The 24,937-nt window shown below is 47.2% G+C and overlaps 1 pseudogene; it reads right to left on the bottom strand.

The window, feature by feature from the left end:
- The window catches only part of LOC109760700 (uncharacterized), an 81,240-nt pseudogene extending 59,484 nt beyond the window's left edge, over nucleotides 1-21,756 (bottom strand).
- Nucleotides 21,757-24,937: the final 3,181 nt, after the last annotated feature.

The following is a 24,937-nucleotide window of genomic DNA, read 5'->3' as shown; positions in this document are numbered from 1 at the left end:
AAATCTGGGTGAAAGATCAACGCGAAACGGTGCCCGAGGTGGCCACGAGGCAGGGGGGGCGCCTGCCCCCTGGGCGTGCCCCTGACCCTCATGGGCCACCCGTAAGGCGGTTGATGCCCTTCTTCAGCCGCAAAAAATCTAATTTTTGGTAAAAAATCACGGCGAAGGTTTCAGTCCAATCAGAGTTACGGATCTCCATATATATACGAAACGGTGAAAGGGCAGCACACGAGAACGCAGAAATAGAGAGAGACAGAGAGACAGATCCAATCTCGGAGGGGCCCTCGCCCCTCCCATGCCATGGAGGCCAAGGACCAGAGGGGAAACCCTTCTCCCATCTAGGGAGGAGGTCAAGGAAGAAGAAGACGAAGGGCCCCCCTCTCCCCTTCTCTTCCGGTGGCGCCAGAACGCTGCCGTGGCCATCATCATCACCACAATCTTCACCCACAACTTCACCGCCATCATCACCAACTCCTCCCCCCTCTATGCAGCGGTGTAACCTCTCTCTTACCCGCTGTAATTTCTACTTGAACATGGTTCTCAACGCTATATATTATTTCCCAATGATGTATGGCTATCCTATGATGTTTGAGTAGATCTGTTTTGTCCTATGGGTTATTTGATGATCAAGATTGGTTTGAGTTGCATGTTTTATTATTGGTGCTGTCCTATGGTGCTCTCCGTGTCGCGCAAGCGTGAGGGATCCCCGCTGTAGGGTTTGCAATATGTTCATGATTTGCTTATGGTGGGTGGCGTGAGTGACAGAAGCACATACCCGAGTAAGTAGGTTGTTTGCGTATGGGATAAAGATGACTTGATGCTTTAATGCTATGGTCGTGTTTTACCTTAATGATCTTTAGTAGTTGCGGATGCTTGCTACAGTTCCAATCATAAGTGCATATGATCCAAGTAGAGAAAGTATGTTAGCTTATGCCTCTCCCTCAAATAAAATTGCAATAATGATTACCGGTCTAGTTATCGATTGCCTAGGGACAAATAACTTTCTCGTAACAACAAGCTCTTTACTAAAACTAATTTAGTTGTGTCTTTATCTAAACAGCCCCTAGCTTTTATTTATGTGCTCTTTACTTTCTTGCAAACCTATCCAAAAACACCTACAAAGTACTTCTAGTTTCATACTTGTTTCCCGTAAAGCGAACGTCAAGTGTGCGTAGAGTTGTATCAGTGGTCGATAGAACTTGAGGGGATATTTGTTCTACCTTTAGCTCCTCGTTGGGTTCGACACTCTTACTTATCGAAAGAGGCTACAATTGATCCCCTATACTTGTGGGTTATCAATATTGCAAGTAATCCCTCTGCTCTCATGCCTTTGAAGACATGTTCTAGTGTCTTTGTTCACTCATTTCTGTGCGTATATGTAGTCATATATGGAGTATAATATCGAAAATCATCTTATATTTCTGAACGGAGGTAGTAATAAAATATGGTTTCTGTTTGAATTAGAACCAGGTCGGTGGTGGAGATGAAGTTCTCAAAGTCATGCCGTGTGAACTGGAAGACCTGAGGATGAGTTCTACTGCTAAACTATCCAGCTGTTGTGTCCTTGTCGCCACGTGTACTGAACTAGTGTTTTCCTGTAGCATTGTAGTCAGGCGTGTTCTCGAGGCTGTACTTGACCACAACAATTTCCTGGTTGTGCCTTCGGTTACGAAGGGTGTGGTTCTTGTAAAGCTTCCCAACAAATCTGATGCGGCCTGTCTTCATGATCATGTTTATGAGTGGAAAGACCACTCTGTTAGGTTCTCCAAGGTTGACAAGATGGTGATGGTGCATGTAGACATCTCTCACGAAGTCCATGGCCTAGTCAGTCATGCGGGGTTCATCCCGTAGGTCGGTGGCAAGAAATAGTCTGCAGAGTTTAATTAGTGCAACTTTGCTTGTCTGTAGTAAGTATTATTGTTCAGTACTTGATTTGTGTTTGTGAAACCTGTATTGTTTATTAGTACTGCCGCTTTTGGTGTGTGGTCAGTCCTGAGAACGGTCTATGTTAATGTCTATCCACTCAATTTAGTCTGTATATTTTGAAGTATCCAGATCATATTTTTTGTGAGGACGGTTTATCAATTGTGGTTACACTCCAATATCTGTATGCATTGCAGGGTTTATCGCACCCACCAGGATTTCCAGTCCCATGGATGTTCGGTCCATACGATTTGTCACGACCTTTGGACTATCCTGCTTGTGGGAGTAGGCGGGGCCCCTACATGCCACCCGTAGTTAGACGATCAATCTTCTGTTTAGTACTTCAACATAGTGATTTCCTGGTAAGGATTCACTCGTGTCACATCAAGTAAATCTTATTGATTTACTGTCTAAATCTTATTGATTTAATGTCATGTTTTCTTTATTTTCCTGCAATTTTACGATGCAAGTTTTGCCATGTGACATTCATCATAGAATAAACCGTTTGGTTTGCTCTACGATGGCTATTTTTGCAGGTTTCACTTCTTTTGTCATGTCAGTAACGAAGGCACTGTCCATCACTTATATTACTGGAAAAAATTGGATCAGTCTGTTGTCTGAGTACAAGCTGAATCCCTATGATGAACTGCAGTTTGGTTTAACAAAAACGCCACAATTAGTCTTTCTCGCGCTTAAAAGAAATGAAGAAAAAAACTGGATCATGGTCACGAAGCCTAGTCAAGTTAGAAAGCTGATCATAGCAGACCAGACATGATCGTCGCTGTCTCGCACATCAGTACCACCTTCAGCAACGGATCAAGCACCGGCAGTTGCTCTAGCACTGACAGCGGCAGCAGCTTAGTCTGATCCAGCTGAGGATTGGGCACCGACCGCGTCAGCGGATCAGGCTGATCTACCGGAGGATCGGGCATCGACACCGGCACCAGCTCTACAAGGAGCACCATCTCCGGCAGCAGCAACGGCTTCAGCACCTGCACCAACACTTGCACTTGCATCTACTCCGACACGTGCAGCGGCAACTGAACGAGCAGTTGCACCGGCAACAGACTAGGCTGCAGTTCGCACTTCATATACCAAAGTCCTTACAAAAACCGACATGTCCACCTTCTTGGTAAGCATTGGCCGCCCAAGTGTTTCGTTCTTTTTTATTTCCATGTTGTTTCGCATGATTCACTGTTTTGATCTAACTGTTTGGGTATGTCTTCTTGTTTGCAAACAGAGAATTCCTAGAGCAATGAGGGAGTCGTTCAACAATCCGGGCGACAGCGGCCAAGTTTCTCTTACCATGCGCAGCCTTGGTGTGAATGAACCTGCTCAATATACCGTAAGTACAAAGGATGGTCGCATGATGATTGATGATAAAGGATGGTCAAGATTCAAATCTAAATCATATCTTGCGGTAGGGGATGATGTCAAAATCAAACTTTCTCGGCAAGGAGAGCTGGTCCAAATCAACTTTGAATTTCTTCAGTACTGCCGAACTGATCTATCCGCCGAGAGATTTTGATGTAATACTATGGCATGGTGAAACAAGTGTCCTGTGTGTATAAGTAGTACGACAGTATCATTGATAGAATTGGAACTCTGATTGCTGGTTAGGAAATGTCGTTTGATTTCATTCCAACAGCTGTTGTGCTTTATTCAATTTTGTGTATTCGCCTTGCGACAGCATCTAAAACCAGCGCGTACCGACCGCTTGCAATATGAAAAGCGCTGAGGTAGAACACATGGGCCCCCAAACATGCAGGCCCACCGGCCTATGGCCCAAAGTCCAGAACCGCGAGCCTGTCTGAGTATTTCTCAGCTGAACCCCCATAATGCCCGTGCGTTGCACGTAACATCTAGATGCATTTGTATGAGTATTTTATCTTGTGAGAGAAAATGATGAACGAGGGAAGGCCTTATTTGCAAATGCGGAGAGGTGTGTGAGTACCTTTTTGCAAAATTGCCATAGTTTCCTTCCTATCCGTCAGATATAAATCGGACGGCCTATATTGCAGGATGATAGGCACACCATCATCACCAACTCGTCTATACCGTGTTAAAAAACTCTGTTTTTTTATAATTATATATGTTATATATATTCCCCTTGATTTTTTTATGTATAAAGTTGTGATATAAAAGATCTTTATATTTCTTTACAGAGGGAATATCTCTTTGTAAAAAATATATTTATGTTTAATAACTAGTTACTCTTGTCTTTCTACTTCCTTGCGCTGATATGTGGGGCATCCGACAACGGGGTCCACATGCCATATGCACCGAATTAGAGTGCACAATTGCACGGTAGACACACCCTAGTCGTAGCGCCGCATTAATGCCCAATGAGCCGTCAAATCACAAAAACCCCCACCTTTCCAGCTTTAGCAGTAAGCTGGACGGACGAAGCGGCAATATTTCACTCAGCCTGAATCCCTTCTCCCTTGTCTGCTTGTTCAGAGAAAACCCCCGCTCGGCGATTGCATAGGGTTTTCTCATGGAGAACCTGGTACGAATTCTTCATCCATCCCTGGTAAATCCAAGTTCCTTGGTCGCGGGTACTCCTAGGATGGCAGCCGCCGCCGTTGATGCATTTTTGTTCCTACTGAATCTAGTGTGTTTCATTTGCAGTGCCCAAAGTGCGAGGACCCTATAGGTTTCTGCGCCCTCGGCGAGACGCCACACTTGTTCCTTCTCATCCTAACACAGGATTTTAAAACGCCCACAGTATGTTCCTAGAATCCTCTTTTCTATCCGGGAGGGTGGGGTTTTTTGAACATGATGTCGACTAATTTGGAAATTTGGATTGCTATATTTGGATAAAAGGTACTAGTACCATGGTCAACACTGACGTGAAGGAGGAAAGTATTTCTCGATTTGGATATAGGGAATACATTGTGTTCTCATATTATTTTTCCGGCAATGCATTCCTTGCTCTGCCAGAACACATGTACTCAAGATGCTCGGCCTTGCCATAACTGAATACACCAGTTTAATGGTAATAGTGAGGACAAGCCATGGATATAAGTTTCGAGTTGGGTTCATGAACCAAGAAGATCGCTGCCTTTTTATGGCCGAACATGGATAAACTTTCTCAAGTGTTACGGACTGAAAGTTGGCGCACGAATGTTGATGGAAATAGCAGAAGCTGGTCTCATCTTCACTGCGATCTTCCACCCCGACGTCGTTCCAATTGTTCATCCATGTTAGTTTTGTATCTGGTTCTTGCTTGTTCCCTCGATTACTTCTTAATCACCTATTCTGTCTAATTGATCACAATTTAACTTTGGAAGTAGCAACGAATCTCTCACGAAGATGCTACTTCTAACTAATATTTTCTTATAGTTGGTGGCACGTGTAGGTTTTTTCAGAGTTAAGCAGGCTGCTCGTTTGTTATTCTGTAACAACTCGGCTGTTACTGATGGCACTGAAGTTGACTGGGACGACATCCACAAGTTCCTACACATTATTGATCGTCTTGTGGTCCTTGTGGGGCATTTCAATGGTGGAAGGCCACGTGGGATATGTGTGCCACTGCTGCACTCGTTGAACAGGTCCAACTGTGTCAAGAAACTTATGGTACGAGCTATTTTCTGTTATATATGTTGTTCATAAACTATTGCTTATACACAGTTTTACAGCTGTGATCTTCTTGAAACAGAAACTGCCCAGTTCTATTGTTCCTATACAGATGCCTGACCATGGTCGGGCCAGACTTGCGCTTGGTCACAACATGATGTTTATGTCGACCTACTCCATTCCCCTTGGAGGTGAAAAGATACTTATTCATGGGTGGTCTCAAATAATGAAGGCCCATCCATCTTGGAGAATAGGACAGAAGATTATGTTCCTGCTTTTCCATGGATCTAAAGCGAATATCCTGTTTATTGACCACATTGCGAGATGAAGCCGCTTTTAGAAGGTTGTGGATGCGCGGGGTGGTGCCTGGGCCTTGTCCTGGGGCTTGGCGGCCTCACCCTTTTTTAACTGGAGGCAAAGTAGCACTGTTCGAGGCGTGCTTTGTACGGTTGAACCTGTATAAGTACTCATACTGCTTTCAGCTATGGTTGTTAAGTGCCCCTGCTGGTTTCAGTTAAGGTTGTTAAGTACTCCTGCTGCTTTTACAGTCTGTCGTGTTTCTTCAGTCCTGTCTTCCTCCAGCCGCCAAAACCAAACCAGCGCCGGCGGGGCCGCCTGCTTCCGCCTCCCACGGCTGGCTGCGCCTCAGCGCACGCATCGCCGCCCCACCGTCTCCTAAAAAGTTAACGCCGAGGTCCGAGGCCTCACCGTCATCCTCCGCGCACTTTGGTGCGCTCGCCGCGGTGCCGCCCTCTTGCGTTGTCAACATGGTCAACAAACAACAGGAATCGGCAGAAGTACGTGGAGAGGATGACATTAGGGCCCACCATGTCAGCGTATGGAAAAAGAAAATGCTTCCTCCTAGTGTTTTCCTGACATCTGGGACCCACGACATTGTGAGCGTACATAGTCAATAGAAAAGAGAACAGCACAAGATCGGCTGACACCTGGGACGTAGCAGCTCGAGCAGTATGTTTTTTGTTATTGTTGAGACGGAGCAGGGTTTGAACTGGGATGTGGCCCGTCTAACCCAGGTTTATATTTTCAGTTCACCATGTGACCAACCCAGCTATTTTTTCTTTGTGAAAATGAGCCCAGTTTATTTTTTCTGAAGAATACCCAATCCAGGCCTACTTATTTTTCTACGCCCTGATGGGCTGCAACTCTTTCAAGACACCTACAAATCTTGAAAGTAATATGAAATGGGTTGTAAATACAAAAACAGATGAAAAATTGGCAATTACTTTATAATTTCTGAATTTTTTCACATTTTCAGATTCCTATTTCATTGGGCATTAACCTAATTTAAATATATCTTCAAAGTACTTTAAATCTGGCTCGACATTTGGTATTAAAAATAGTTTGGAACCCACAGAAATATGCGTAATTGGCCCTGGCCAACCAAAAAAACGGACTGCAATAAATTGCATAAGAAGTCGCAATGAGCTATATATAAATTATTAAAAAAAGAGGGAATGGTCTGAATTATGGGCCTATTAAGTTGACGCGTATGCAAGCTTTTTTTAGTTATTATATACGTCAACAAACGATTCTAGCAGACGTAACCGTTGCATGTCAATCCAACGGCCATCGTGTTTCTTCAATCTCTGATCTTCTTGCTCCAGCCGCCAAATCTAGCGCCGGCGGGACCGCCTGCTCCTGCCTCCCGGGCAGGCCTCACTGCCCCCTACTACTCCCACCGCTGGCCAGGGCATCCCTCTACTCACCCACACCCCCTATTATTCTGCGGCGACGGCAGCCTCACACCATAGCCGAACCAGTGCATCCTCGTACTCCTCTCCGCGTGGGCATCCACTGTCGCGTCTTCCCCGGCTCCGCGTCGTCCCCTTCCTAGGCCTCGCCGTCATCCACCACCCTAGTGCTCTCGGCGCGCCGTGGTCAACATGGTCAAGGAACGACTTCCATCGAAAGAGTACTGTCGTGGAGAGGCTGACAGCTGGGTCCACGGCAACCGCAAGGAAGTGCCTCCTTATTACACAGAAAATAATTATTCCTCCACCTGACAGCAGGGACCCACCGGACGGGCCACCGTATTTGGCGAAAAAACGTTTCCCCCCTGACTACTGGGACCCACCGGACGGGCCACCGTATTTCGCGAAAAAAACGTCCCCCCCCCCCCGCTGTCAGCTCGGACCCACTGGAAGTGCCTCCTTATTACGCACAAAAAAATGAATACTCCCCCTGCTAGTTGGGACCCACCTTGGTGGGAGGCTGACTTGTGGGCCTACTAAGTTGACGGGGACGGAGTGCTTTGTCAACTTAGTCAATATGAATGATTCTAGCTCTAGTGACCGTACGATGTCCATCCAACGGCCGTAGTGCTTCTTCAACCTCTGGTCTTCTTGCTCCAGCCGCCCAAAGCAGCCCCGGTCGTGCCGCATGCTCCTGCCTCTCGTGGCTGGCTGTGCTGCCGCGGAGGCCACACCGCCCCCTACTATTCCCACCGCTGACCAGGCCCTGCCGCGATGGCAGCCTCACACCGCAGCCGAACCAGTGAACCCTCGTACTCCTCTCCGCGCGGGCTTCCACTGCCGCGTCTTCCCCGGCTCCGCGTCGTCCCCTTCCTAGGCCTCGCCGTCGTCCACCGCCCTAGTGCTCTCGGCGCGGCGTGGTCAACGTGGTCAAGGAACGACTTCCATCGGAAGAGTACTGTACGTGGAGAGGCTGACAGCTAGGTCCACGGCCGTAGCAAGGAAGTGCCTCCTTATTACGCGCAAAATAATTATTCCTCCACCTGACAGTGGGGACCCACCGGACGGGCCACCGTATTTCGTGAAAAAAAACATTTCCCCCTGACTGCTGGGACCCAACAGCTACATCTTCGCACGCAAGGAAGTGCGTCCGGGCAAAAAAACGATTCGCCCTCCTGACTACTGGGACCCACCAGCTACATCTTCGCAGGCAAGGAAGTGCGTGACAGTCGGGACCCACCTGGTCGAAGCGTACGTAGCGTTGTCATTCTAGTCACGAACGTGTACGTACATACTGTTCGATGTAGAGGCGCACACATGTCGTAGTAGAGGCGCGCACGTAGCATGTACACATACGTACAACGGCCAGTGTGCAAGAAAGAAAATACGGCCACGTACGTACATACGGGCAGGGTCTCGAACGCCTACTCGCGCATACATACGGCCAGGGCTCGTGTACATGGCTGGGTCGAAACGGAGAAACTGCATCGTCGTCGTGTTCATGGGGAGCCAACCGGCTGGGTCGGAACGGAATGCGTCATCGTGTTCATGGGGAGGGCTTGGACGGAACAACCGATGGAAACAAGGCCTGGCGCACCGCAGAACGGAGGAAACGGCCTTGTGTTCGACCGGCCACATTCGAAACAGGATCCTGTTCATCGGGAGGGGTCTGGCGTACCGCAAAACGGAGGAAACGGACCTCCTACGGTCGAAATGGGGGTCCTGTTGATTGGGAGGGGTGTGGCGTACCGCAAAACGGAGGAAACGGACTTGTGTTGGAGCACTGCGGTCGAAAAGGGGTCCTGTTCATCGGGAGGGGTGTGGCGTACCGCAACACGGGACTCCACGGGATATTGTTCATCTCCACCATCGACCCCCTCCAGCCTCCACGGGCTACTATTCATCCACCGTCGAACTCCTTTAGCCTCCACCTGCGACTGTTCATCCACGGGCTCCTGTTCATCCAGCCTCCACCGCGCGCTACTCCACCGGTTACTGTTCAACCAGCCCTCTCCATGGGCTCCTGTTCAACCACCCCTCCACGGGCTACTGTTCATCCACCGTCGACCTCCTCCAGCCTCCACCTACGACTGTTCATCCACGGGCTCCTATTCATCCAGCCTCCACCGCGCGCTACTCCACCGGCTACTGTTCAACCAGCCCTCTCCACAGGCTTCTGTTCAACCACCCCTCCACGGGCTACTGTTCATCCAGCCCTCCACCATCTATTGTTCATCCTGCCCTCCACGGGGTTGTCCTATTCATCCTGCCCTCCACGGGGTCCTGTTCATCCAGCCCCAACCGGCTCGATCGATCGGGGTCCTGTTCATCCAGAGGCAACACCACGGGGTCCTGTTCATCCACCCCCACCGGGAACTGTTCATCCAAACCCCCCTAGAAACACTCACTGTTCATCCAGAGGCAGCATCGACCGGCTTCAGTAAGCAGCAGTAGCGAAGGAATCGCTCGATCGGGTTCAGTTAACAGCCATCGATCGATCGCTCGGGTTCAGTAACGCGTAGCCTGCAGTGCAATCGCTCGGATTCAGTTAGAGCCCAACGCCTCGCTCGGGTTCAGTTAGAGCCCAATGCCTCGCACCCACGCACGTGCGTGTATGAGAGAAACGCGCATCGCTCGGCCCCGACCACCCACCGTAACCGAGAACACCCCGATATTTTCCTCGCCCTCGCTTCTACCACGGTTTTTTCCATCATGGACGGCCCAAAGAATGTCATGCAGTTGCGTCTTCGGCCCGCCCAGGACAAAAAGCCCATTTTCTATCATGATTTTTTGTCATAGAAGTAGGACCCCACCACATCTATGATGATACCGTGTTTTGTCACAATTATTTTCATAGAAGTGTCATAAGTATGATAGAAAAAATTTTCGTTCAGCCCAAAATGTCACGGATGTGTCTTTTTTTGTAGTGGAGACTCTTGATCCTGCCATTCCAATGGAATATTATGAGCAAACACATGATGAAAATCCTGAGGAGGATGATGAGGAAACCCTTGGCAGGGGTAAGAGACAAAGGACCGCAAAGACATTTGGTGATGATTTCTTCGTGTACCTCATGGATGATACTCCCACTTCTATTTCAGAAGCATATGCCTCTCTAGAAGATGACTACTGGAAGGATGCGGTCCGTAGCGAGATGGATTCCATCATGGCTAACGGGACATGGGAGATCACTGAACATCCCTATGGTTGAAAGCCATTGTGTAAGTGGGTGTTCAAAGAGAAGCTTAGGCCCGATGGTACGATTGAAAAGTACAAGGCTAGGCTTGGGGCCAAGGGCTATGACCAGAAAGAAGAGGAAGATTTCTTCGATACTTATTCACCTATGGCCAGACTGACCACCATTCAAGTATTACTCTTGTTGGCGGCCTCACATGGTCTTCTCGTCCACCAGATGGATGTTAAGACGGGTTTCCTGAATGGAGAGCTAAACATGGAAATCTACATGCAACAGCCAGATGGCTTTGTGATAGATGGTCAGGAAGGAAAAGTGTGTAGGTTGCCATAATCTTTATATGGCCTCAAACAAAGCACCTAAGCAATGGCATGATAAGTTTAATACAACTCTGACATCTGTTGGCTTCGTTGTTAATGAAGCTGACAAATGTGTATACTATCGCCATGGTGGGGGCGAAGGAGTTATAAGGTGCTTGTATGTTGATGACATACTGATATTCGGAACCAACCTCAAAGTCATTGAGGAGGTTAAGTCGTTTCTATCTCAGAACTTTGAGATGAAGGACCTTGGTGTGGCTGATGTCATCTTGAACATCAAGCTATTGAGAGATAATGAGGGTGGGATCACACTTCTTCAATCCCATAATGTTGAGAAGGTGTTGAGTCGTTTTGGATATTCGGACTGCAAACCATCTCAGACACCATATGATCCTAGTGTGTTGATTCGAAAGTTCGAAGGCACAACTAAGGATCAATACAGATACTCTCAAATTGTTGGTTCACTCATGTACCTAGCGAGTGCGACGAGGACTGGCATCGTGTTTGCTGTGAGAAAACTGAGCCGGCTTGTTTCCAAACATGGTGATGTACATTGGCATGCTATTGAAAGAGTTATGCGCTATCTGAAAGGTACTATGAACTGTGGACTTCACTATACTAGATACCCGTCCGTATTTGAAGGGTATAGTGATGTGAATTGGATCTCTGATGCTGATGAGATGAAGGCCACAACTGGGTATATGTTTACTCTTGGAGGTGGCGCTGCTTCCTGGAAGTTGTGACACCCAAGTTTTTATTTGGATTTTTCAAAAGGTTTTTATTTGAGTTGAGGGGAGTGATCAAAAAATTTTCTTCAAGAGAACTCTCACTCTCAAATATTTTTCTTTATGGCACAAGTTTTATTTGGACCCACCCAAGATCTGTCTTTGGTCTTGGAGGTTCTTGTTTTTCATTTGGACTCAAGACAAAATGTTTTTCATTTGGGGAATATAACTTTTGAAAATATTTTTGGAAATGCACTATGGCTTTTGGAAAACTCCTTTGCCACTTTCAACATTTCTCTCTTACCTTGGCCTTAGTGCAAATGCTCTCTCCTAACTCCTCCCTCACCTTTGGATCATGAATTGCATCAAATCCAGCAAGTTGAACCTCCCCATGTGATTATTTCCATTCAAATTCTATTCAAATAATTTTCTGCCTCCTTTTCTAGCACTTGGGGATTTACAAAGGAACTCCACTTTCTGTCTTGATTTTTGCCCCAAACCTTTTTCCCCTCCTAGTCCTTTGAACCCTCAACCTAGAACCATGAAGATCCACTGGTCTTCAGTTCAAAATTTTCAAACTACACCTGCTGCAAGTTTGGACCAGATTTGACAAATTTGGTGAAATTCATTCAAAACCTTCTCCAAAAATTCCAAGTAAAATCAGGCAGCCTCTGGGTGCATTGAGTGGTCATCTCACCAAGTTACAGCTCCAGAAAAATTTATCTCATAGCCAAAACCTTCTGTCGAACACCTGCAGTGCACTGTCTATGTCAAGTTCAGAAAGTTCAGAGAACACTGCAGTGGCCTGCTGTCGTTTTCTTCAGAGAAGGACGTCGATCTCGCCAGTGCCACCACGTCGCCTTGCTCCTCGTCCCCGCCCTCTTGTTCCTGCACCGCACGAACGCCTGGCACTTTGCGGGCGTCGGCGACGAGCAGCAGAAGGTGCGCCGCCCCGTGACCGACGCCGGCGGCGGCTTTGCGGACGCCAGCGGGAGACACGGCGCCGACGACGCCACCCAGCGCCGCCCAAACCACCGGAGCTCGCCGCGTGGCCTTCCACTCCCCCGAACGCGCTGCCGCTCTCGTCGTGAACCGCAGGGCGCGGAGCGCGCTCTCTGCCGCCGTTGAGCCCGTGCGGTCACCTCACCGTGGACCGACGCCATTACGCCAAGACCGACCCCGTTTAGCTGTGAAACGACTCCAGTAACCTCCACTGATGCTGCCTGGCCGCTCAACCCACCTGCCAATCCACTGCTCCGCCGTAATCGCTCGCTGGAGATTCTCCGTTCACGGCCACCCCGTCGATCTGCCTATAAATAGAGGCCCCGAGCTTCAACTCGAGCACCCACCATCCCTGCACTCCCCCTAGAGCAAGCCTAGCCACTGGTAGGTCTCCTTCCTCGACTCCGGCCGCCGCGACCCGCCACGGGATCCAGCCCGATTCGCCCCCGTGTGTGCTCCTCCGCCTCCATTCTCTTGCCAGTAGCTTCACCTTGCATCCCTCGTTCTGACCCGCGCCTCAATTTGTAGCTTGCAGCCCTCCACCGGAGTTCCCCATCCTCACCCGAGCCGCCGTCCGCCGGAGATAGTGTCGCCGTCGACGTGGTGCTCCCCGTTGGACGAGTCCACCACCCACCGACGCGGAAGAAGACGCTGAAGCTCTTGGTACCCTCCGTTTCTCCTAACTCGCCGTGGTTCGACGCCGGCGTCCACCGCAGTCTTCGGGCGCCGGCGAGCTTTTTGAACCTGACATGTGGACCCCGCGTGTCAATCTCTGTTCTTTTATTCGCGAACCGTTTTCTGTTGGCGCCTTCGGGCAAAATACGTTTTCTCCTTTGCGCTTGCGCATTCCCAACCGAAGCGTTTTCTGTTTTCTCAGTTAAAACCCTGGAACTTTTCTGTTTCATTACAGATAAGTCCCTGGACAGAAACCTTTATAACTTTTTAATAAAAAGGGATTTTTGAGTGATTCTTTTTCTGACAATCTTCAAATTTTGTCTAGTTTTTTATGGGATTTATTTGAAAATTATTTGGAAAATTTTCTGTGCAAGTGTTGGTTTTCACGTTAGTATCCGTTTCGTGATTGCCGTAGGTTCCGGGAGAGGTGACGGAGCCGCGAACTTCGCCGAGCTAGACTCCGACTTCTCCGAACCAGGCAAGCATGTTTTGAACATTTGATATGACAGGTGTTTTACATGTTCACGTGAGAGTTTGTGCGTGGCATATGAGTGTCGGTAAATACCTCGTTGCTTGTAAGGCAACGACCCGGTTGTTCCAAAGTCGCGATGATCTCTGATGAGAGATGGCCTAATCATGTGGTGACATGAAGGGCAGCAAGGTGGTACTGTTGTAGCATACCAGCCTTGCGTCATCCGACTTTCCCCGACGTTAACGTGGTTGGAGCCACGTTATCGTTCTTTTCCCGCATGTTCCAAAGTTGCGATGATCTCTGATGAGAGATGGCCTAATCATGTGGTGACATGAAGGGCAGCAAGGTGGTACTGTTGTAGCATACCAGCCTTGCGTCATCCGACTTTCTCCGACGTTAACGTGGTTGGAGCCACGTTACCGTTCTTTCCCCTTTCCGTGCTACCACATGTCTCATTGCCAGGATGCGGTTTAGTAAGTTGGTAACCTCTTTCCGTGTACACACCAAACAGAGAGGCCGGGATGATGGTACCTTGGCCCAGGATTAAAGCCAGTCATCCGGTCAGGGGGCATGGGTGTTTCCGGTTGGGACCGAGAGGGGGGGCACCCCCTTAGAGCGCGCATATAGAAATTTGATCCCATGCTACGCGAGGTTGTAGCCTCCCCGTCTCAAGGTTTTTCTTGAACGTCGCCGAGGGTGATCCCTGGCTTCGGATGGTTGAATTGGGTGTGTACTGGTTAGACGTGTTTCTTCCAAAACACCGTAGACGGAACTAGTCCCCGTGACTACTGAAATCCGTTGGCTGTGGTTAAGTACAAACTCTGCAGAGTCAATTCTTTCCAAATCATCGTATCCATGATCAGTAGTGTAAACATTATATCCATGTCTATCCGTGTGAAAAACTTGTCCCCGGTGAACAAGCTCTAGTGGTAATTCCAGTTTTATTGTTATTCCTATGGATGGACTAACTTTATATCTGTCGCATGCTTGTGATAATTTATGTTCCCGAACGATTGTATTATTGAGCTGTGATATAAGCCCTTTATGTGACGTCGCGCAGACGTCCGACTGTGGCGTGTACTTGTTTCTTACTTTAAATATAAGCCCTTTATGTGGTGTCGCCTCGACGCCCGACTGTGGCATTATTATTCCGCATTTTCCGCTCGAGGAGTCTTTCAGACACACGTTTGGTACCCGCATTATTATTCCGCATTTTCCGCTCGAGGAGTCTTTCAGACACTCGTTTGGCACCCGCATTATTATTCCGCATTTTCCGCTCGAGGAGTCTTTCAGACACTCGTTTGGTACCCGCATTATTATTCCGCATTTTCCGCTCGAGGAGTCTTTCAGACACTCGTTTGGCACCCGCATTATTATTCTGCATTTTCCGCTCGAGGAGTCTTTCAGACACTCGTTTGGCACCCGCATTATTATTCCGCATTTTCCGCTCGAGGAGTCTTTCAGACACTCGTTTGGCACCAGTATTACTATTCTGCAGTTTCCGCTCGAGGCGTCATTCAGACCCTCGCTTGGCACCCTGTATTTATTATCTCTATGTCTGATCGCACTGGTTAACTTGTTCATATGCTCCATGTTTACATTTGTTATACCTTATGTCCGAACTGTCTTGCGAGTACTTTCATAGTACTCACCTGGCTTGTTGATTTGGCCAGATGTTGACGAAGGCGATCTCTTGGATGAAGAGTTTGATAGCGCGTCCGATGCCTAGAGGAGTCCCAGTCAGTCCTGCGCGATCCCGGATATTGGTCACTTGTATTGTATACGCTTCCGCCACCCGCAATAAGTCTTCTCGAGCCTCACTCCGACGCTCGATGAGTTGTAGTCTTCTGGAATCATATCACTCGCTTCGCGATGATATTTCCACCACCGTTATTATCGTGAGTTAGTAGTTTGCCACCCTATCCGCCGTCTTGTTTTAGCGGCGTGCATGTAATAAATTGTTGGGCAGTCTCTGCTCAACCTTGTATTATATTTAGTACTCCTGGTATTTTTCTTCTGTGACCAAGATATTGTCTACCAGTGAGAAGGAATTCTTCCTCGCTGGTCCGTAAAAGGGATTGGTCTCTCAATAATTATTTTATTGAAAAACCGGTCGTGACAGAAGTCTTGTAAGCAAACGATCTTAATGAGATTGACTATGGAAGCAGAATTAACAGCATTAGACACATCTGGTGTCGAAGCAGGATGACTTTGAGATCTTTTGATGGACTTGCCATTGGTTGATAAACCGGTTCCGGCTGTCCTTATGAACTGTGACAATCAAACTGTCATCACCAAGGTGAAGAGTTCAAAGGACAACATGAAGTCCAACAAACACATAAGAATGAGACTAAAAGCTGTCAAAAATTAAGAAACTTCAGAGTGATGGTGTTGGAGTATGTCCAAATGGCTAAGAATCTGGCAGGCCCCTTTACAAAAGAGCTATCACGTGTTGTGATATATAGTGCATCGAGGGAGATGGGTATGAGACTCACATGAGTTGCCATGGTGGTAACCCAACCTATGTGATCGGAGATCCCGTGAAGTAGGACATGGGAAAACAAGCCAGTGGTGAACTGAGGAGAGTAACTATTCTAACCCACTCCATTAAAGATGCAATACTCTCGATACTGTACAGTAGGATGACTATTGTCTTAATGTGTTCCAAAGCTTAAAAAGCAAGATGCTACTCTACAGAGCGATCTTTGGAGGAACACACCTATATGAGCCCGACTGTTGTTCACAGTCTATGAGATTGGGGTGATATTTAGTAAGCTCATGAATAGGCCAGGAATGTGACTTATATGCTCCACCCGAGGGGTCATCCTTCGGCAGCCTAGTTCCAGTAAGAGATGTGGTGAAGCTTCTTTACGCCAAACTGACTATTCAGGGCATAGTCCATTGTTCAGTTGTGAAGGGGTGCGGCTACTTGCACTAGGTGAAGTTCAACCTTAACAGGTCTTCACTGAAACACTAGTATATCGAAACAACAATTGGAACAGAGGACACAATGGGCCCTCAAGATCTGGTGGGGGATTGTTGAAATATTAGGGTGGACCTAGGGTCCATCTAACAATTTCTGGAAATCTCTAAGGGCTCATGTGGGTTTAATTGGCACTAGGTGTAGTGGAAAGTTTAGTCCCATCCCGAAAGTTGGAGATGAGTTGGACGTCCTTATAAGGGTTTCTCTTCCACATGCCATTGGAGCTTGAGAATAGAAGAGGCCCTCGTGCACTCCTCCTCTGACGCGACACGACGCGCCGCGGGTTGCGGGAATGAGCCGAGCCGAGATCACACCTATGCGCTTATTTTTGCCAGTCAGTAACAGAGAGATTCTGACAGCTGGGCCATGATCTGAGACATCGGATCGTGGGATGTCACGGACTCGGACGTGGGTCGAGCCGACGTCTCTCCACGGGTCTGCGCCTATATAAGTGTGCGGTGTCTCCTAACCCTAGCCGCCATGAACATAGAACATCTGCTCCATGAGCACTGTCCACCGTCGTTCCTTTGCTGCTGCTACCACCGGTGACTCCATCCCGTCCGCCGTGTACACGGTCGACGGGAGAGCAGGTCTTTGAAACCCCGCCTCTCCGGATCCTATACGGGAGAGGAGCGAATAGGTTTTTGGGAAGCGACTACGCGACTGCTCGCCTCCGTTCGTTTGCTTCCTCTACATCCGCGCCACCTTCATCATCACCATGTCTTAGTCCGACGCCGACCGTCTCGCCATGGAGAAGCTCGAGGCCGACAAGGCCGCCGAGGACGCCGCTGCCGCCACCGCCGCCACGGCTTCTGCCTGACCTACTGGAGGGTATAACATGTTTATCCCACTCTTGTTTATTTCCGCATTAGCAGGCATTATGTGTAGATGTGTGTACTGTTTTCATAGCACGTGCTTCTCTAGATCAGAATCAGTATGTTGTTAATTCTGTCAATGCCATGCTAGTGATATGTTTATGGATTAAATTAGTCAAAAAATTGCCTACTTATTCAACATTGGATACACACCGTGGCCATCACTAAAATGAGAAAGAGCAATTCAACCGCAGACTTGCAATGCATGGCACATGCTGATGGAGACAAGAAATGAAGGGGACAAAACATGCATAGTTTCATTTCTGAACACAACAAGAACACTGGTTTCCTAATTTGCATCTCTAATCCATGCAGTTTATGTGTCCAACCTTGGACCCAGGAATCTCATTGTTGACTAGAGAATGTTGCCCTAACATAGTGACTAGATATAACGACATAGCGACCCATACCATGTGCTCTCGCTGCTGACGGAGGATGGTTTATCAAAGTCTGGCAGAGACTCGTCCCTCTCGCTGATGCGCCAGTCATGGAAGACCGAGGACTTGGCGCTCTGCTCGAACTCCTTGAGCAGGGTTTTCTCCCTCTGCAACAGCCACACCGCGGCATCAGACCAAAGAATGGAGCTTCATCGCCCAAAAATTGCTCAGTCTATTAGCACACATTACCTTGTGGATAGCATCGGAGCGGGAGCGGGAGGTGCACCTATCAGGTCCCGATTACTAAACAGAGGATCATCAGAAGAAACTGTAAGGAGCAAAAGGGGATATGAGATCTAGAATATGGAACTCCCTCCGTCCCAAAATAAGTCTTTAGAGTATTTCTTCTGCTCGTAGGCAAGAATGGACTCATTCAACGATACCAACTCAGTCACAGCCCGGCTTACTTATAGACAAGTGAATTATAGCTATTGTAGCGACAAATGAAACGGAATAGTACAACTGTAAAGGAGATCCGACCGGCCTCTTCGCATGTAACTTCAAGGAGTCAATGATGACCGTCCGATGGGGCGCGAAGCCATACTTGCCGGATGACTACAGTTAACTGAATCTTGAACTTCAGGAAGACATATACCTGACATTGCCCCCTTCTGAGAACCGTTGTGTCTTCACGGTGTTGATGAACTGGACTTCCACACCTGTGTAGTAGATTTAAAGAACACTGGAAGCGCGTGCTTGATGAACTCTGTATCTTCCCAGGTGGCATCTTCTGGTGCCAAATTTTCCCACTGTATTAGCCATTGTACCACTGGCAGGTTATGCCTTGGAACTTGGCTGACTTCCAACACCGGTGTTGGTTCTATTTTGACAGAGCCATCTTCATTAACCATAGGAAGGTGTGGGATGGGAATTGATTTTGTTCCTATGTGCTTTTTCAATTGACTGACAAGAAACACTTGGTGTATTTTGACATCAATAGGAAAATGGAGCTTGTAAGCAGAATTACCTATCTTTTGCACCACACTAAAGAAAAGGGCCATAGTATTTGTTCTGCAATTTTAAAGCACCACGAAATCCGAAGGCTGCAAGTCTGGAAGGTGCCATTTTCAGATAAACTAGGTCACCCTGTTGAAAATGTCTCTCCCTCCTATTCACATCTGCATATTTCTTCATTCTGTTCTGAGCTTGAACCAAATTCTATTTTAGTTGGTCCAACATGTGTTGTTTGGAAGATAAAATTCATGTGCTTCTAAATCTGCTGGGCCAGGAATAGCTAGTTATGAAATTAATGGAGGAGGGAAACCATACAGTGCCTGAAATGCGGACATCTTCAGGCTGTGTGGTAGGTTGTATTGTACTAGTATTCAGCCAAGGGGAGCCAGGACAACCACTTCTTAGGCTCCATTTTTGACATGCACCCGTGGTAAGTTTCCAAGCATTGATTAACCCTCTCCGTTTGCCCATCTGTTTGGGGATGATATGCAGAGCTATACCTTAGTTCCACCTTCAAAGATGTAAAGATTTCCTTCCATAATTGACTAGTAAAGATTCTATGCCTGTCAGATATAATTAACTTTGGAGGTCCATGTAAGTTGATTATATTGTCCACAAATGTTTGAGCTACACAGTGCACAGAGTAGGGGTGTGACAAGGCCAAGAAGTGAGAGTATTTAGTGAATCTGTCCACTACTACCAGGATCACCTCTTTACCTTGAGGATTGGGAAGACCTTCTATGAAATCCATGGATATATGCTGCCATGCCATATCAGCTACTGGTAGATGGTCCAATAAGCTGGGTTGAAGACAATTCTCATGCTTTGCTCTTTGATAGACATGACAAGAAGCAATGTAAGTTTCTATCTGATGTTTCATTCCTGGCCAGTAAAATATGCGCTTGATTATTTGATAAGTAGCTCTCATTCGTGAGTGAACCCAACATGGTCAAGATACAATGGACCGACCTCGCCGATGCGGAAAAGAAGTGTTGGTAATGTGTGATCGCACGTATTACTGTTATTTTTTTTGTTGATTTTTAATCATCCATCTATGAACACAAGAAATAAATGAGGATGAGCTCGATGGGATCCCCGAGTGCCCCTACTGTTCCTACAACGGGGGTATGTGCGATCACTTTCCTCATATATAGGAGAGATAGGTACTTCTCGCTAACGCTTAATGAGGACTACAGATATTATACGGTAATTCTCCGGGTGCCCCTATTGCATATATTTCCTTCTTAACTAAACATGTCTCAAGATTTTTGTTTTAACGTGTAATTTCTGTTTTTTTTCTTCTAAATCCGACTAGTGCATCCCCTGCTATGCAAGGCCTTATGTCCTAGAGAAACTGCATGTCGAAGACAGAGAGGACATTACTCAAAGGACTTTTTACCTGAAGATGAAACATGGTTTCATTTTTGAAGCTAGGATCTCCAATCATATAGATCACACATATTTCGGTTGCTCTACACTACTGTAGGATGCTGCTAACGCGACACTACAATCAGAGACCATTTGACGAAACTGTGTGTGATGCATTAATCGCAAACGGTGATGTAAAATAATCGTAAAAAATATGCAAAACGTTTGCAATGATGGGAATACGGTTCAGTTCAATGAGCTGTTTGCGATGAGATAAAATAAAAGAAACGGGTAGCCAGATGAAGGCGTGTGCGATATACGGCATACAGTTCAGTCGGATAAACTGTTTGTAATGAGGCGGAACAACAGAAACGGGCATCCGGATGAAGGTGTGTGCGATATACGGCATACAGTTCACTCGAATGAACTGTTTGCGTTGAGCCAAGAGAACAGAAACGGTTCAACTTAACAAGATGTGTGTGATACGCGGCAAACAGGTTTGTAATCGGAAATGTGTGGGAAGACCGAAAACAACACACACGATTCCTGTTATCAAGCCATGTGTGTTGTGAGCAAACAATTACTGGTATACAGTTGTTAGTGATTGATGAAATCATCACCGACGGGTTCCATTGTTTAGCCCGTGTGTGATGTGATTTGCTCTGTCTATAGAGCATCAACATATATACTTAAAAAGACAGCATTGCAAAACTAAATTAAGCATACAATTACACAAGTGACTATACTCATAACATTTCCACACACCAAAGTAAGCAATTACATGCATACTAAACTAGGAGAAACGAGGATCTAATCATCTACTTATTGTTGCGACGGCGCTTGCCATTGCTCTGCTTCCGGCTGGATCCCCAGCCGTTTTGGGGAAGGAGGCACTTCCTCATGTCAACGATCCGCCTGTACATGTCGTAGCTCGTGTACGCCTCCTTGGCCGCGTACACGATGTGAGCTTTGTCGAGTTTCTCCATCCAGGACGAGTGCCAGGCACGCTTGTCCTTGTTGCAGGAATCCTTTATGTCTCTGTAGTAGGGGCCGATGATGGCCTCGGCGAGGTGAACCAGTGAGTCCTTCTCATGCTCCTTGCTGCCTCAAATCTTGTATTGACCCTAGATGTCGACAAGATTCTGGCAGGCGATGCTCGAATTCTTGAGCACCTTTACATTGTTGGTGATGTCCACCATAGCGAACATGTAGTGGGGGCTGTTGACAAACCTGGCGAAATGCTCCCAAGGCCTTGTGACCAGGCAGTAGTGGTAGACGAGGACGTGGTTGTGCATGCACATCTGGGCGACGATGACCTTGGGACGAGACCCAGCACGAGCACGGGTGTACTCGAAGTCGAACCCGGCCACCTTGTACTTCTCCTCGGCAAGCAACAACTCCATGATGTGGATGGAGTGCTCCACCCAGACCGGGTTGTTGGTGTACACCACCGAGAGCTCCATGAACCTTCTGTGGGTGTCCACCATGGCATGCATGGTGAACAGCTGCTCGTCGTCGACAGCCACTCGGAACGCCATTGGAGCCACGCAGGATACCCTCTAAGAATTTGTCGTGGTGGGTGTGCTTCTTGCAATGGTGGGGCACGATCGAAAGGTTGAAGAGACACAAGGGTTAAATGGTCACTTTAATAAATGGGGGCCGGCCGGCCTGTAATCGTCACGTCTTGTCACGGCATTCATAGCGGAGGATTCCAGTGCATGCTTCACAACACCGCACCGCACGCGTTTCGTTTGACCATGCGTGGGCTCGAAGAGGCGCCAAATGTATCGTCAGTGAGCTTGTTCCCGCGCTACCACGTAGTTTACTGCGCAAGCTTCCCGCCCGGCTAGTTTGGCCACACCTCGGCTAGAAGAGGGACAAATCGTGGGCGTTTATTGGCAAAAAACTTTGTAAAAACGAAGTGTGTGGAATGACTTTGGTCATAAGTTTACCCGTGGGTGATGAGGTCAAAGTTACACAAAAGTGTGATGATGGACACTCGAGTGCGATAATTAATTCTGCACTCTACAGGGCACACAGTTGAAGAAATCAATTGTGTGCAATAATGTCGAAGATCGCAGTCGAGTTAGCTATACAGATCGTGTGCTATGAGATCGACAAGGTAAACACATTCAAGAATGGTTAATAAAATCTAAGACCATTGCATATTAAGGTCAAAATAGTGCTACCAATATACGAGTCTCATACAATGCCATTTCAACGATTGTACCACAAAAGCTCGAAATATTACGAGGTTCAAATTCCAGAGTTATATGGCTCAAATTCAAAGATTACAAGTTTCAAACTGATATTAGAAATGAAATTCAGCTCATTAGCTGCAAACGCTCACGCTGATCCGCTGAACATGGATATCAGAGAGGTTCAAACTAATATTACCACTTCTAAGTCTGGTTTCGAAACCTCATAATTTTGCAAAGGGGTCAGCCACTCAGAAGTCATGTATGGGGTTGACATGATGACTTCTGATTACTCTGTCATCTGAAGTTCCAAAATGAAATTCAGCATTTTCGAAGCCTATTCCATTCTGCCGCTGCCGCCGGCGCTGATCAACAAACCATTCATTTTTTCTAAATAAATGTAGGGCAAACCTCATTACCTTCAGCACCCTTGCTCTGACAACAAAGAACCTGGCGAATATAATCTCCGGTAAGGTCCCTCGGTATGATTTCAAAGTAATTTCTGAGAGATGCAGATCTAGGCATTCGACGTGATTGTTATATTGTATCACATTATCCACCACTGGGCCTAATCTTATCTGGAAAAGAAGAAAATGTGTTAGTGCCTACATGCAGTTTCGAACACTACTACAAGCCTATTTGGTTTGCAGGATTTATAAAATGCACTAACATGCCATCTTCGATCTGACATGATTAACATGGGCATTTGATTACAATCTAGAAAAATGTAGCCTTCTTCACAAGAGGTTGGAGTGGATGAAAAGTTCCCTAAGAAAACTAGTACAGATGAATCCAATGGAGAAATGCTTATGGATTGTAACCATATGGATCAAGCAACCAATATGGGGGGGACATGTATGTACTGAAATCCTTCAAAAGAATCCTTCAGAAATCGTAGTACATTGTCATTGTAAACTTCGAAAAAGGTGTCACAAATTGAACTCCCTTATGGTTAACATTTGACAGGAAAGGAACATCACCTCGATATATGGCTTCTCCAGGCACAGAAAGCATCTCAGGAAACTGACAACTTGCTCCAGGTTGGGGCCGATAGATTCTAGTGCCAAGACCTTCACTGTGCGCAGTTTCGGGCTCAAGCTTGTCAGAATCATTTTCTGGATGACAGACGAACATACATCTTCAAAATTAGAAATAATGTTAATTTGTAGAAGGAGAGGTAGAAGGTGGCTATTGTACCTGAAGGGGTGTGGATCCAATAACAAGTTCGGAGTATTTGTCAGACAAGTAGCCCACCACTGTCAATTTCGGCGCAGAAATGACATTGATTCTTGTTGGACCTTCTTGATCAACTACAAGTAATCTTTCAAGTGCAGGTGTGTCCTCAATGACCATACCATGGTACACATCTTGTGATGTCTTCTTGCCACACCAGCAACACACATAAATAGTCTGGAGAGTCATGGATGTGATGTGGAAGCTACTCAACCCATTGATCGCCTGAAGACGAAGGTACTCGAGTGCCGTATAGCCACAGAGCAGGCGCTCCATGTCACCGTTTGGGAGGCAGACGATGACGAGCTCGAGGTGCTTCAGTCGTGGTAGAATAAGAGCGGGCGAGTCATTAAGGGGGGATGGCAGTTCCTGAACTTGGCGACGCACAGCGTGGGCGCTAGGCGGAGCGCGAACGTTGGCAGCGAGCGCATATGCCCATCATCAAAAGTGAGCTCCTCGAGCTAATCTAGGGCGGGGGATCGGAACCAATCGTCAAGCTTGGCTCAGTCCTTGCCGTTGGAACGGAACTTGCCCATTCTAAGGCCTCTGGTTGGGCCAAGGTGACTGCCGAGGATCTTGAAGAACGCATCCAAGATTTTGTGATAACCATGGCAGAGCTCGTGGGTGTCGATGAGGTCGAGAGGGGTGGAGTTTCATAGGGGGCGCCACCGTCGGGAAAGGATGGTTGTCCGCGCCCGATATTTGATTGGGAGGAGGGAGATGATGAGTGTCAACATATCATCGGGAAGGCTGCTGATGAAGTCTAGGCTTGCTGGAGTCGCTTGCGGTTCTTGCTTGCCCCGCCTCCGCTTGTTGGCAGCCCCGTTCTCCACCTCCTGAGTCTCCTTGTCAGCGGCGCTTTCTGATAGAAGTGGGAGTACATGGAATATTTAGTTAAAACATGGCAATAGAAAAGTGTATTGGTAACTAGAAGTTGTTAGGTAGGAATATAGTAAGAAAATGGAATAACAATTGGTTGCTGAAATACTACACAATTCATTTGATATTGCTGGGTAAGTCAACGTGTAGATACTTGAAAAGAAAACTTACTTCGAACAAAGTCTAGACGGATGATATCGTCGGGGAAGTTAGCATATATCTCATGACCAGGCTCTTTTATGTGCAGTGCAATTGTAGTGCCAGCTTTTAGTACATAAAACATAGAAATTTGTTTCCAAAGTCCAGTGCCAAAATAGGAGTCACCACATTCATCAAGTCTTACAATAGCAACGATTGTAAATCCATGGTTTGTGTTCAGTATGACATCCCTGCAGTCTTGATTTATGTA

This window comes from Aegilops tauschii, chromosome 7 (assembly GCF_002575655.3).
Source record: "Aegilops tauschii subsp. strangulata cultivar AL8/78 chromosome 7, Aet v6.0, whole genome shotgun sequence".
Classification (NCBI taxonomy): Eukaryota; Viridiplantae; Streptophyta; class Magnoliopsida; order Poales; family Poaceae; genus Aegilops; species Aegilops tauschii.
Note: the sequence above shows the minus strand (reverse complement) of the source record. Positions and strands in the feature narration are given on the sequence as shown.